Source organism: Aplidium turbinatum, chromosome 1 (assembly GCF_918807975.1).
Source record: "Aplidium turbinatum chromosome 1, kaAplTurb1.1, whole genome shotgun sequence".
In the NCBI taxonomy this organism is placed as follows: domain Eukaryota; kingdom Metazoa; phylum Chordata; class Ascidiacea; order Aplousobranchia; family Polyclinidae; genus Aplidium; species Aplidium turbinatum.
The window spans coordinates 21,349,856-21,363,113 of NC_137472.1; positions in this window are offsets into that span (position 1 = coordinate 21,349,856).

Genomic DNA, 13,258 nt, shown 5'->3' on the forward strand with positions numbered 1-13,258 from the left:
CTTGTGTAGAAGATCCGGTGGCGGTAACACTAAGTTTTTGTATGCTGGCCCGCCGTGGCATTGTTGGTGAAGGCTCACCAAGATACTTCTTAGGCCCACCCATAAATTACGTTCTGAATCCGCCACTGAACATAACCCTCCATTACTCTTGTCCTCAGTTGCGGATGTATAAAAAATTGAAGAGAGTAACAGATATTTCAAATAATACCAAATCGCAAGATAAAATAAACAATTTAAAGTTCAGGCAAAGTAAGTAAATAGTTTAGTATGAGTCTGGGGTTTTCCCCCTCAGAAAAATTTGACAAATAAAACCTTGTTTTGATCGTTTTTTTTTGTGCATTTTGAGCCCCAATAACAATTTTTTATCAAGACGCACACCTTGTATTAAATTCATCAAGTTAAAACGGAATTTGTCTTACGTTTTAAATATTTTTTCTTTCACTACAGAAGGATTTCAAAAACATATTTGTTGAAAGTTTTCCACTGATACAGCCATGCGTTCTCATTGCCACCCGTTAGGTCCAGAGGTGCCTAAAGTGCGGCCCGCAAAAACAATATTTGCAACCAGCGTAACCCAAACAAGCTACAATAACGCAGTTAACAGACAATGTTGTCTGCTAATCAAAATCTGATTAAAGTTAAATCAAAGTCAAATTGCAAAAGTTTTAAAATGTATGTTTTGTATTTTGAAACAAACAACGCTTATTTTCTATTATACGGGGGCTATATGAAAAATTGAGTGGATCACAATTTAGGCTACATTTCCTTGCGTTAATGAGAAGGATGTAGCTGCTTTTTGAAACCAGCAGCATAATTTGTGGCTTAATCGGACAAGACAATGCATATCGCATGTCAGGTTCACAGTTAATTTTGTTCCTTGATAATGTCCTCACGCTTGCAAGTGCAGAAAAGCAACTTTTACACAAATAACATTACAAACAGTCATTGCTGCCGAAGAATGAACAAAACAAAAACTACAAGAACGTGCGCTGGGAACTAAAGTAAAACCAGGCCATATTACAGCACTATACTGAACTACCAGTCAATAATCGTGATACAAGGTAAGGTCTTACCAGTAGCGTATTTAGAGGGGAGGATAAAGGGCAATGGCCTTCCCCTAATGATCAAGTAAAAAAAACTAAAAAGAAATACAAATGTTGCAACAACAAAAAAAGTTGTAGCGCAAGACGTAATTGCTTGAATGATTCATCGTAGCGCAGAGGAAGGGGCCATACTTTTTTTAATTTAAATTGTCAATAATATTCTGAGTTTCCAAATTAACTTCTAGTTTAATATTGATTTCAGTAAGTTAAAAATATGCGGAGATCTAGGCTATTTCAAACGAACAGTTTTTCTTTCTTTTCTTGACAAATTCACGAGAGATTTAATGAGCACTGCTCGCTAGCCTTCAAAGTCAGCCCATTTCTGATGTTTCAGTTCACTAATTGATATATTTACTCATTGATATATTTGCCAAGAGCAGCCATCGCATTAAACTGTAGCCTAATTGTCATTGCGAATCGCTGAGAATGTTCAAAAGGTATTCGAGGTCGGAAGGACTAAGTTATTGTTTATGTTCTGAAGTGTTTGATATCTTTTGTTGGTTCATTGATTGAAACAGTTACTTACTTTTGCGGATTCGCTCTTGATTTTGGACCCCCTTCCTCCCTATCTGACGGTTTCAGCTAACTTCCTCCCCCGTTTTGACGCATCATATGACATTTTGGTATATCCCCTTCCAGGCTCTCCTATTTAAAGGGTCAAACTAGTCTAATTTCAACCCAACTAGAAAAAACTTGAACCAATTAGCCTAACAACCATTTTCACCAAATTTGAGCTTTTTGTGTACTACCGTTGAGATTACCCGGGTGTACTACCCCAGACCCCCATCGGCCTCTAGCCGCCGAATCAATCGCTATACGCTGCTGACTGACACAATGTCATTGGCCTCCCCCTAACAAAATTTCTAAACACGCCACTGGGTGTTACCAATGATTCTGTTCACGATTTATACAATAGCCTACAGTAGCCTAGCATACTAGTAAGCTACAACAGATTACCACGTTTGCGCCCCCCCCCCCCCCCCCCCCAGTATAAGAACCACTGTTCTAATAGCTTTGTGAGAACATAGCAGATGGCCCACCGTCAACTCTTCATGCGTAATCTTGCAAACCCCATGTACAAAAAGCAAAAACCGTAACCATAAATCCTATTTTGGTGGGAGGGTTGTTCGTTTAAGTGGGGTAGTGGTAATCTGATTAAGCGGAGAAAGTTATACAGAAAAATCGATATTGATTCGAAACCAGCAAAAAAATAGTCCAAATAAACACAGGTTGATTAAGCGGTGTTGTCTGTAGGCCTATAATTAAAAACATTTTGTGATTGGCGTTTCCGTAATATACTGTACAATCTTAAAGCTTAGGCTGAATTTCAAGCACAAAAATGAGTGAAACTTTTAATTCGGCCCACCGAAACTCGTGAACAGCAAAATGCGGCCTGTGGCTACAAAACTTGGGAAGCTCTAGGTTAGCTTAACAAAATATGATTGAGCGAGCAAAGTGAGCGCAAAAAAATTGCAGAAGCGCAGAAAATTTACCTTTTTTCTGAATTTTGAAGGGGAGCACTTGATGAAGTGCCCCCCGTGCCTGGATCCGCTACTGCTTGTGCCATAGTAGTCTTACGCTTCCTTCTTTGCTATGCCTTTGTGGTTCTGACCATCAAGTTTTGTCACTGTTCTGGTTTGACTGTGACCTTTGGATGACCAGCTTCATTTTTTTTCAACAGTAGCCTAAACACCGACATCGCATCACGTAGGTTTAGGTGAAATGTCAAACATCAAACTAACAAAGTCTTGCTCTGATCTAATTTGGATTGTTGTCATAACATTTCATGATTTTTATATTAGGCTATTGACAAAAGTAAAGAAAATGCTGCCAGACGAAAACGATTAAAGTTGCTGAAAAAGTAAATTTAACTCAGCATATCTTTGCATCCAAATATCTCGATTAAAGCAAAGTTCATTTTTTCTGGCATAAAATAAGATCACTTCTTGTCAGCAGGCTTACAATGAGAATGCGCTTTCAGTTTGTAACCATTGTTGCTGCGTTGCTTGCCTGTGGCAGGAAGTTACGTCAGTATTCTGCCCAATCCTTCTTTTTTGAAATGTCGGCAAAACCAGAAACCTCAAATTAGATAACGCCACATTCTGCATTGCTAACTTTTTCCAAAAGCAAAGAGTAGGAGAGACCGGGGATAGTTCGGACGCGTGGATACTTGGGATAAGGCATTTGACGTCACAGTAAAGTATTGTTAAGTCACCTTTATCAAAGCTTTGTGGCTCCATTACAAACCAGGATAAAGTTTGCAAGTATGTCTAGTTTTCTTAGACAGTTAAGGTCGAAAAAGTAACTTTATCAGTGATATCGAGATTTCAAAATTGTACATGTAAGATCATAATTCCGTTGCAGTTAACCAAAACAAACTTTTTATTGATTTGCAATACTCCGATAAGCAAGTGATTATTTTGACCAGCAGTCAATCGGGTAGCCATATTTTTTTCATTTACGTGTAGTCACGTGGTCGGGGATATTTCGGACACAATGGCCGAAATATCCCAGTGAAAAAATCAAACTTAAACAAAATCTTATTTTCGGATCTTTAAAATAATTTATTGGATTATAAAGACATAATGGTTCGGACATATAAAAGAAAAGCAAATATTCTATAATAACTGTCAAATCAAATCAAAACATCTGCATAAAATTGCTGTCCGAGATGACCCCAGGCATGATGAAGACCGTAGAGATTATGCTTTTTATAAGCATTTCCGGTTTGCTGAAACAAACGATACTCCTTACCCTTTTTCGGCAAAGCTTTACGGTTTACAACAAAATAACATTTACGAACTTGCTGTGTAATTTAAAAAAAACATGGACTATTTTCAAAAAATCGTCCGAGCTATCCACGGTCTCCCCTAACCTACCACATTAAATCGGTAAATTGAAGTTCATCATAGAGCTTTCGTCGCACAAGTGTGGCATCATCATCTGACATCATCATCATACAATCTTATTCAAATATTTTTTTTTACTTTTTTGATTGTTTTTATCCATAGCCGTAGGAGGGTGAAATATTTAGGGGAGCAAACAAAATTTGCCCAAATTTAGTCTTTGCAAATATACTTTCTAAAACACAGCATTACTCACAGTATGTGAGGTAATGTATAGTCTAATACAGGAGTCAGGTATCTTTTTAGGTAAGAGAGCAGTGAAAACCACATTTTTGGAAATGTATTTCTCTAAGAACTGCTTCAACACTTAATACAACTAACATGCAGTGGCAGGTGATGAGTTGTAAAAGTGGGGCCATGTGTTTACTGAAGATGAAAAAAACAGCGGGAGTCTTTGGGAGGTCCCCTGGAAAATTTGAAAAAATGTATTTAATTTAGTACATTTTCAGATTTAAATTTTACTGAAAAGTTAAGATAAAACTTTTTGTGAGCGTCACGAAGTTCCCGAGCCCTGGTCTAATAACTCCACAAGTTCACAATCATCAACTTGGCAGCGTACGAAAGCACACGCAACAAAACATTCAACATAGGTAAATAAGGCCGACTTAACTTTAAGCTGAATTCATAGACCTGTCTGTGTCCGAATTATCGTAAATAAACCATCAAATTGAATCTTTTTTGCATCAAACTTGCACCTTTGAACAAAACTACTTTTTAGTATTTAATGTAACATTACAATGAAATCATAAGTTAATGTTCTTTCAGTACCATCGTTACGTTAATAACTAAATATTTTTGCCCAAATATTTTTACACATTACTGCATTAGTAGGATATGGATAAAAAGTCAAAAAACTTATGCAGGTTTCCTTTGCTGAAATAGAAACCTCATATAAGGTTACTAGTATTAAGCAGACTTGCAAAATCGTACCGGTACCAAAAAGAAATGTAGGCTAGTATCCTAATCAATATCTGAAATAAGCTAACATATGCTTACCAATTGCATTTTTTACATGCAGATGCTGAATCGAAGCTTAACATTCAGCCCAAATTGCAATACTAAATGCAAAAGCTTCCAAATTGATGATGCTAAATTTTACATTCTAAAGTTACCTGTAGGCTACCCAGCAGGTTTTTGAATCTTACTCGTGAAGAAATGTAGCCTACATGCTAGTGCAGGGTTACTCAACTAATCATAGCAAAGGTCCAGTTTGACAAGTTCAGTATTTTCAGCGGTCCGGTGAATAACTTATTTCACACGCAACTACGAAAATTAAATTATCTGTACCAAACCACTTTTTTAGGTAAAATGTATTTCTGAGAAAGTGTTGGGGAGTCTAGGGTGGCGAAGCCAGCAACTAGCAAAATCACAGTAAAGATTGCTTCCTCCCAGTACAAATCTGTTTAAACAAGCCCTGAAACGTGGCAATGAGGTCATTCTTCCAAAAGCTCAAGGTCCACCATCAACACCCAGAAGGTCCGAATTCGGACCGCGGTCCGCCAGTTGAGTAGCCCTGTGCTAGTGCATAAGCTTAACTCTGTTGGCCAATTATGCTGTTTTACACTTAATTTTTGCCAATGTTAAATTGAAACTTATCATGCTGCCCAAATTGCAATACTACATGCAATAGTTCCAAAATCCATGATAATCGTAAGATTGATTAGTCCAAATAAATGGACATTTTTGCTCAAATTAGCAACGTTTTTTTTTTTTTTCAGCGGGAGATTTACCGCCCCCTCTGCTCCCCCATCCCCTACGGCTATGTTTTTATCATACTACGCATCCTTTTGGATCATTGATTTTGATGAAAAATTTAGTGACGACGTTTTAGGCTACTTGGAATTTTTCTAAAAACTTGCAAATTATTTTCCAAAACGTAGCCTATAATGTTAAGCAACATCACCGGGTTCAAAGTATTTATTTTAACACACACAAAAACCTACATTGGGCTAACGATTATTTATATAAACTATTTTGCAAACATCATTGTGTGCTTACCAGGAATAGCAATAACGAAATTAAGCTACATCTTAAAGTACAAATTACTACCAACAAATTAATGGTTACTTTTGACCAACGTAACTTTAACATTGCATGCAAGAATTAAAAGTACACACAAAAAAAAAACACAAAACGTTTCTGAAGACATTACATGAAGTGCGTCAGTGTGTGTTCTGACAGTTTTGCACAGCAATTAAGCATTGCAAGTAGGGGTGCCAGAGGTTAATATAAAAAAGAGCCCAAGCTTATGCAAAAAGTAGCCCAAAAGTAGCCCAATTTTTTGGGGGTTCTAAAATGGAGCCCAAACAAAGAGATAGGCTATTTTACAAAATTCTTCCAGAGCGCTTGATCATCAGTCCCAAATTATAAGTGTTTTTTCCAGTTCTTCACATCTTTCAGACAGATTGGCATTCACTCAACTGTTTGTTAAAATAACTACAAACAAGTAACGGTATGACACCAAGTAACACAAAAAATGGTATAATTGCTTTTCGTGATGAGCTAACGCATCAAGAGTGTTCCCCTTAAAACCATCAACAGTTTTGATAACCCACCAAGGTCGATCAACGTAGAAACTATCTTTTTTTTACTCATATAAATTGTTAAAAAAAAATTCACTAGCCTTTTTTTTCTCATCTTTCTACATTTGTAAAAACTTTATTAAGGTTTTGCGACCATGCCATAACTGATTGTCCTGCTTTGGCATTAGGCTATGCACGTTATAGCGTCCGTGTTTTGTCGCTTCTACCTTTTTCTAGACCCTTGCTATGTTTGACATAATTGTATAGTTTTTCGTTGTGATGGTCAGAAATAAAAACAAACTGAACTGATGTCCACTGCATTTTCATGAAAATCTGGACCACTTAAGTTGCCAAGATTGCCAGATATTAAAGCTTAAACATGCATATTTTTGAAAATTGGCACCTTTATACCAAATTGGTAAACCTGCCTGACCGAGGCCTCCAAAAACGCTGTTTCTCAATGAAATAACTACGAATTAGGTAAAAATCTTAAACATATAGATACAATTTTTACATAAAAAGTTATATCATATTTTTAAAAAAGTAGCCTAATTGGGCGCCAGCCGAAAAAGCGCGCCCAACGCGAATTTTTGGCGCCTGGAGAAATCAAAATTAGCCCAATTGAGCGTAAAAGCGCCCAATCTGGCAACCCTAATTGCAAGAGATAATATTTTCAGCATCTCCTTCATACACAAATATCTGTTTACGCTATCGCACTTAAATATAAAAACTGTCATGTAGGCCTATAAACTTGCCCGTCATGTGTAAAACAGCTGACGGATTACATAACAGCTTGGTTGAAATGCAGCGCCATAATAGCCTACACGAGAGTTATTTATTAACATTAAAACTTGTGTAGGCTAGTAACTGTAGGCTGTGTAGGCTAGATTAGTAACTGCAAAATTCTGAAGTAAGCCATTTCAAAGAACTGAACCAAAAAACAGCGTGTTTTTAAATAAAAATACCTAAAACTGTAAAACGTATGCAGAGCCATAACTGACTCGCTTTGAAACCTGCCTAGTGTATTGTGCAACTCACTGCTGTTTTCTTGTCGAATAAATTTATTTGTTTGCCTTCAATCCGTTTATGAACTCTGCGTTTAACAAGTACTTTGTTTTTGATAAAAACCTTCTTTTTTATATTGCTAGCAATGTCACGGCGGCAAGCTTGTAAGCCACCGCAAACCATTGGTAAAACAGTGATTCATGATAACTAAGTAAAAAAACAGTCAGACCTCTAAACACGTCTACACCGCTCGAAGGCATTTATAAGAGATCATACCAGCGGGTTACATCTCGCTTATTTTATTTTCAACATAAAAATTCCACATTGGTAACTATTGATTGAAATCAGTGAGTTGGTTCACTCAGAAGCCTATAAATAAACAACAAGTAGGCCTATACATAATAGCAAGCGCAAAGCGCTTTTTCTGTTTTATATTGTAGGCCTACTGTTAAATTTCGTGTGTGTATTGTTTTTTATTTTGTAATGTATACAATATATATTTGCGTTCAACTCCGACACCGTTCCATGTCAAATAAGCTATGACACCACATGGGTGTGGCAGACTTGATGACCAGTTCGGTCCTTCTGCCACTCCCATCATCGTCAGCAAACATTAAAACAACCTAGTTCACATTGTAATCTTGTATTGTTTTTTCCACATGTGCTGTTGATGCAAATAAAAGAACTTCTTTCTCTCTCTAGATTTGCAGGAGTTTTGAAACGGTGGAAAAATTTATCAACTGGTCAATGGTCATAGGCTATTAACATTTTTGCTCATAGGCCTATACCTGCTTAGTGGCAAAAACATTGATCAGATGTTAATACCGACTGTTTTGCTTATTTAAGTGACTAAAGTGGATCATTTAAAGTGAAAAGTTTAATCAATTTTTCGAAAGTTTGTAGGCTCGATGTTTTTTGGGGGATATTTGTTATATTTTGCACTTCAAAATGTCGCTTTGTCTTTAATCGCTTTTATGTTTGTCTTATGTTTGTCTTATGTTGAAATACAATAAAAACAAACGTAGTCTATTTCCTTGTTCAGTGCAAACAAAATAAGCGAGAATCTTCAAACGTAGACACCATGTCACAATTAAGCGTTGGATAGACTGATGCCATGTTCTTTGAAGGCTTAAGCTAGGCCTACCATAGGCTATTTTCATAAAAAGAGGATAGGCTACGTTTCGCCTGCAAGTAGAATTTTTCGCTTGAAGAATCTTTTACATGTTTTTAAATCATTACAGTAGGCTACAGGCCTACGCAGCAAAAATTACAAAAAAAAAGCAAGAAAACAGATTTCTGGTGCTTCCGACAACAATTGATTTTATATTTTTAAGAGTCAGCAAAAACTGAAAAAAAATACCTAATTTTTAGACAGTTTCAGTCAGACAGCAATAATCACAAAAATCTGCAAAATGTGACAAATCAGCAGTGATGTACGCGCATACAAAAAATATTGACGCCGTCAGCGCAAACGCAAACGTTCGAAAAACCATACGCCGTATGCGTCAACGTAACTTGTAAAAAATGTTGGCGGCGTCAGCGTTAGCGCATACACTAGCGCAAACTCATTTTGTTTGCTAGGTGCCAAACATTCACACGGTATAAACCACTTGAAACAAACAAGTTTTATTTTGAATTTCCACGAAGAAACACAAGCATCTGAAAGTGTTCATCTGACATTTTGCTGTGTTTTGGTTCCAATATGTCTTTGCCCATTGAAAACATTCTTTCAACTGCAGCGCTGGAAGGTATTGGCGTGTTATAGCGAAAAAAATACATTAAAAAGTATGCGTTGACGCTATGCGCTAAAAAACCGCGAAAACTTTACGGCGTAGCCTCAAGCGCAAACTATCCAAAAAAATGTGGCCGCAAGCGTTAGCGTAAACAAAAAGTCTATGCCGCAAGTATGCGGCGTATACGTACATCTCTGCAAATCAGGCACGACCTCCAGCCCAGGTCAAGCCTTAACTTTTTTTAATAAGGAATGGTTAGCCTTAACGAAATTGTTAAATTATTTCCAAGAAATATAACTAAAACGGTAGGCTGCACAATGCACATTACCGTTAAAATGCTAGAAATGGCGTAAACTAAAAAGCTGTTCCTTTCCTTGCAAAGCTGTAGGCCTATCCATCAGGGATGGAGGAACCACGTGGGCCTCGTGGGTCTGGGCCCACCTACTTTATTTTCTGGGTGGGCCTGGCCCACCCACTTTTGAAAGCCAAGTTTCTTTGAAAAGGTAGCGAAAACGGCAAATTAGAGAAAGAGTTCCCAAAAAAAGCTCTTCAATCATTTAATACACCTTAATTTGATTACACAGGCCAGCAAAAAATGTTGGGACCAAAGGTGAGAGTCATTTTAGAGTATTTCAGGGCCCCTGATTCCAAGAATGCACTCAGTTTTTTTGAATTTTCGAAACTACAAGGAATTGAATTTGGAACCAAGATTACGTTCCTCCGTAACAAGGATAAAATTTCAAGCAGCTACTTTACTGAAGAACATAACTTTGTATTCTGTAATTACATAAATGGCCTTTGTACTTTGATGGGTGTTGCTCAGTATAGCAAGCCTACCATAATAAAGAATTGCGCTTGTTAATCGATGGCTTTGTTTTGCTTATTCGTCTAGTTTGTTAAGCAAAACAATGTAGCCTATGTATTTTGTTTGTACTTAGTAGCTTAGTTAGTAAGTCTCATATTGTTGAATTCAACAAATACATTAAGGCAAAGCACAAGTTGTTTATTCTACATCTTGTATCCTAAGGCTTGCTTCACGTCGTATTTTGATTGTTACTAGGCCAGTAGGCGTTAAATAGCCGTTCGTTTAAGTTGTAATCAACGTGATTGGTTCCAAATAGCGTTTTTACAACTCAGAAATGTGCCTGGGATTACTTTCAGTTTTATCTATGTAATAAACGACACGACGTTAAATCTATAGGGGCTCAAAATTGCAAAAAAAATGTTTTTGCGGTAGGCTAGGCTATCTCAAAAGCTAGAGCCAATTCGAAAAAACAAGTGCATTTTCTGAATCAGGAGCCTCGAAATACCCTAAAATGACTCTCACATGCCGGGCTTTTTAAAAAAAAATTTTTGTTTACCTGTGCTATCTTTGATAGCTCAATGATGAAATCTAATCTTCAAACTTTTCTGTTGAGCCCACTATTGATGGGCAGCACGTGTGGGCGTGGTTGCGTGTGATTGGTGGAGTAATCTATAAATCAATCTAACTTCTCTCTAATGTTAAAACAATGATATCATTACATATTATGCAGTGCATGCACGATTGCATGTAGGCCTACTGTATAATGCTGCAGATTATTTCTCCCAGGTTGGTATTTTAACTGTGTGTGTATTTTTGCTTTTTTATTTGTGTGTAAATCGCCATATTTTGTACAGCGCTGTAGAGCAATTTAACAATTTTGTAATTGGTTTAGCCAAATCGGGCCCAAAAACGGAAATTTTTTGCTGGTTGGCACAAAAGGCAATCATGAAAACACAATATATAAGCGATTGCAAGTATTACGTATGCAGCAATGTTATGGGGGGTCTGGGGGGCGAAGCCCCCCAGAAGTTTGATTAACTTTGACTGCTACGCCTTTGGGCCCACCTACTTTTAAAATGGTTCCTCCATCCCTGCTATCCATGCCACGATTTCATTTGCTGTAGGTTAGGTGTTATACACATTGCACTTTTAGACATTTGTTCCGATTTGTGTCAAGTAAGAAGTAACAAACGAACCAAACTGAGTTGGTAATCAACAACGTCTACAAGCGTTGTATCAATATAAAACTTAGGCTATGTATGTAAAAGATTCATTTTTTGTGAAAGTGTGAGCATGGCCTTTAAAATGTCGTTTAATATCTTACAGTGAACCAGGCAATGAACGTTCAACAACAGTTCCATAAAATGCGCCAATTCCTTGTAGAGTTTGTAAATCAGCATGTTACATTGGTATACAAAATGTTTAGAAAACAAATAGCCTACAAGCCGTCGCTGAAACGTCATCAAGCAATATATAATCCCGTTAAAAATATAAGCATGAGAACCCAATCTGTCAAAAAGGAGGACATTTGAGTATTTTTTAGTGTCCTCGGAGGCAAATTCATTTTTCTTGAAAAATAAGAGGACAAATCCTCTTAAAAGAGGACGTATGGTAGCCCTACTTAAGCCAACCCTAGCCTTGGTTCACCTTATCGACGGATAGCCTACTGTCTACTCCTACATCGTGTTTACGCTGTGTATAGTGTTAATTTACGTAGTGCAGGGGTTCCCAAAGTGAAGGCCATGGCCCCCTAGTGACCATGAGCCTTTTTCAAGGGGGCCATGGAAAAATTTTAAAAATAATATTTTTTTAATTTATCATCTCTAAATCCACTCCATCATCATCATAACATAACCATCACATTAACTGCATATATGTAATAACTAATTAATGTACTATCATGTTTATTGTGTGTTGTATTTATATCATTTTAACTACCGGTTAATGTATAAACAACTTTTTTAATTAAAATGACGTTGCTTAATTGGTTGAAAAAATAGTGGGTCATAATTTTTTTAAATTTTCAAAGGGGGCCACGGTGTAAAAAGGTTGGGAACCCCTGACGTAGTGGGTAAGCTAATACAGGGCGTAGGTGTGTAAGCCTGGGTGGGGGACCATACCTGATGAAGCACAATCAGTAGCGTTAACAGGGGGGTCAAGGGAATACTTTGGGGCCCGAGTCCTGAATGATTTTGGGGGCCCGGAATTTTCCAAACCGTCGCGTGCCAATTAAATATTCAACATTGCACTATGGCAATAGAAACCTATAATTTTAGTCTAGTAAGTAGCCTATATATATTTAGACGCAATACCGGTACATGTTACTTTTGATCCCGGCTTTTGATACTAAACCACCATGTCATGCCACATGTAAGCCTATAAAATTTAAATAACTAAATTTTATGGGCCAGGATTTTTTTAAACATTACTTACCAAATCTCATTGCACTGTGACAATGAAAGCTATAAATTCATTCTTGTATATTTGGATGTCAGTAGCGCACCCAGAAAAAATTAGTGGGGGGGGCTAATTCATAAATGTCGGCCGAGTGATTTGCAACAATAGGAACAGTGACAATAGGCCTATGCCCATCCCTTTGGTTAATATTTAAAGGCACTCACGGCCCACAACCCACCGGTTGCCGATACCTGTTTCAGGGAGTTCAGCAGAGCGTTCAAGCTCCCTTGGAAAAATATTTGACTACTAGGCAGAGCGAACCATCACTTATGATTGTACAGAGTCTATAGGCCTATCTATCATGTCACAAATGTACTTATTCATATCTAACCTGTAAGCAAAAGGTATATATGGAAAACATACAAAAACTTCATTCTTGGTGGCGTTTTTTTTTGGGGGGGGGGGCTTGAGCCCCCCTTAGCCCCATGGTGGGTGTGCTACAGTTGGATGTAATACATGTTATTTTCGATACTAAACTACCGTACCATGTTATGTCATTATTATGTAAGCTCAATAAAGTAAGCGCCTACATTCCAGTACTAAAATTATCACATTACTCCATTTATAAGCCTGTGCAGTAGGCTAGGGTGTCCCACTTTTAGGCGACTTTTCAGGAAAATTAGGTTCGTGTCAAATTCTGACTGCATTTTCGTCACTTATTTAAAAAACGACGTTATTTTATATTATGACGTCATCTTGATGTGCCAGCTAGCGGATTGTTTGCGAC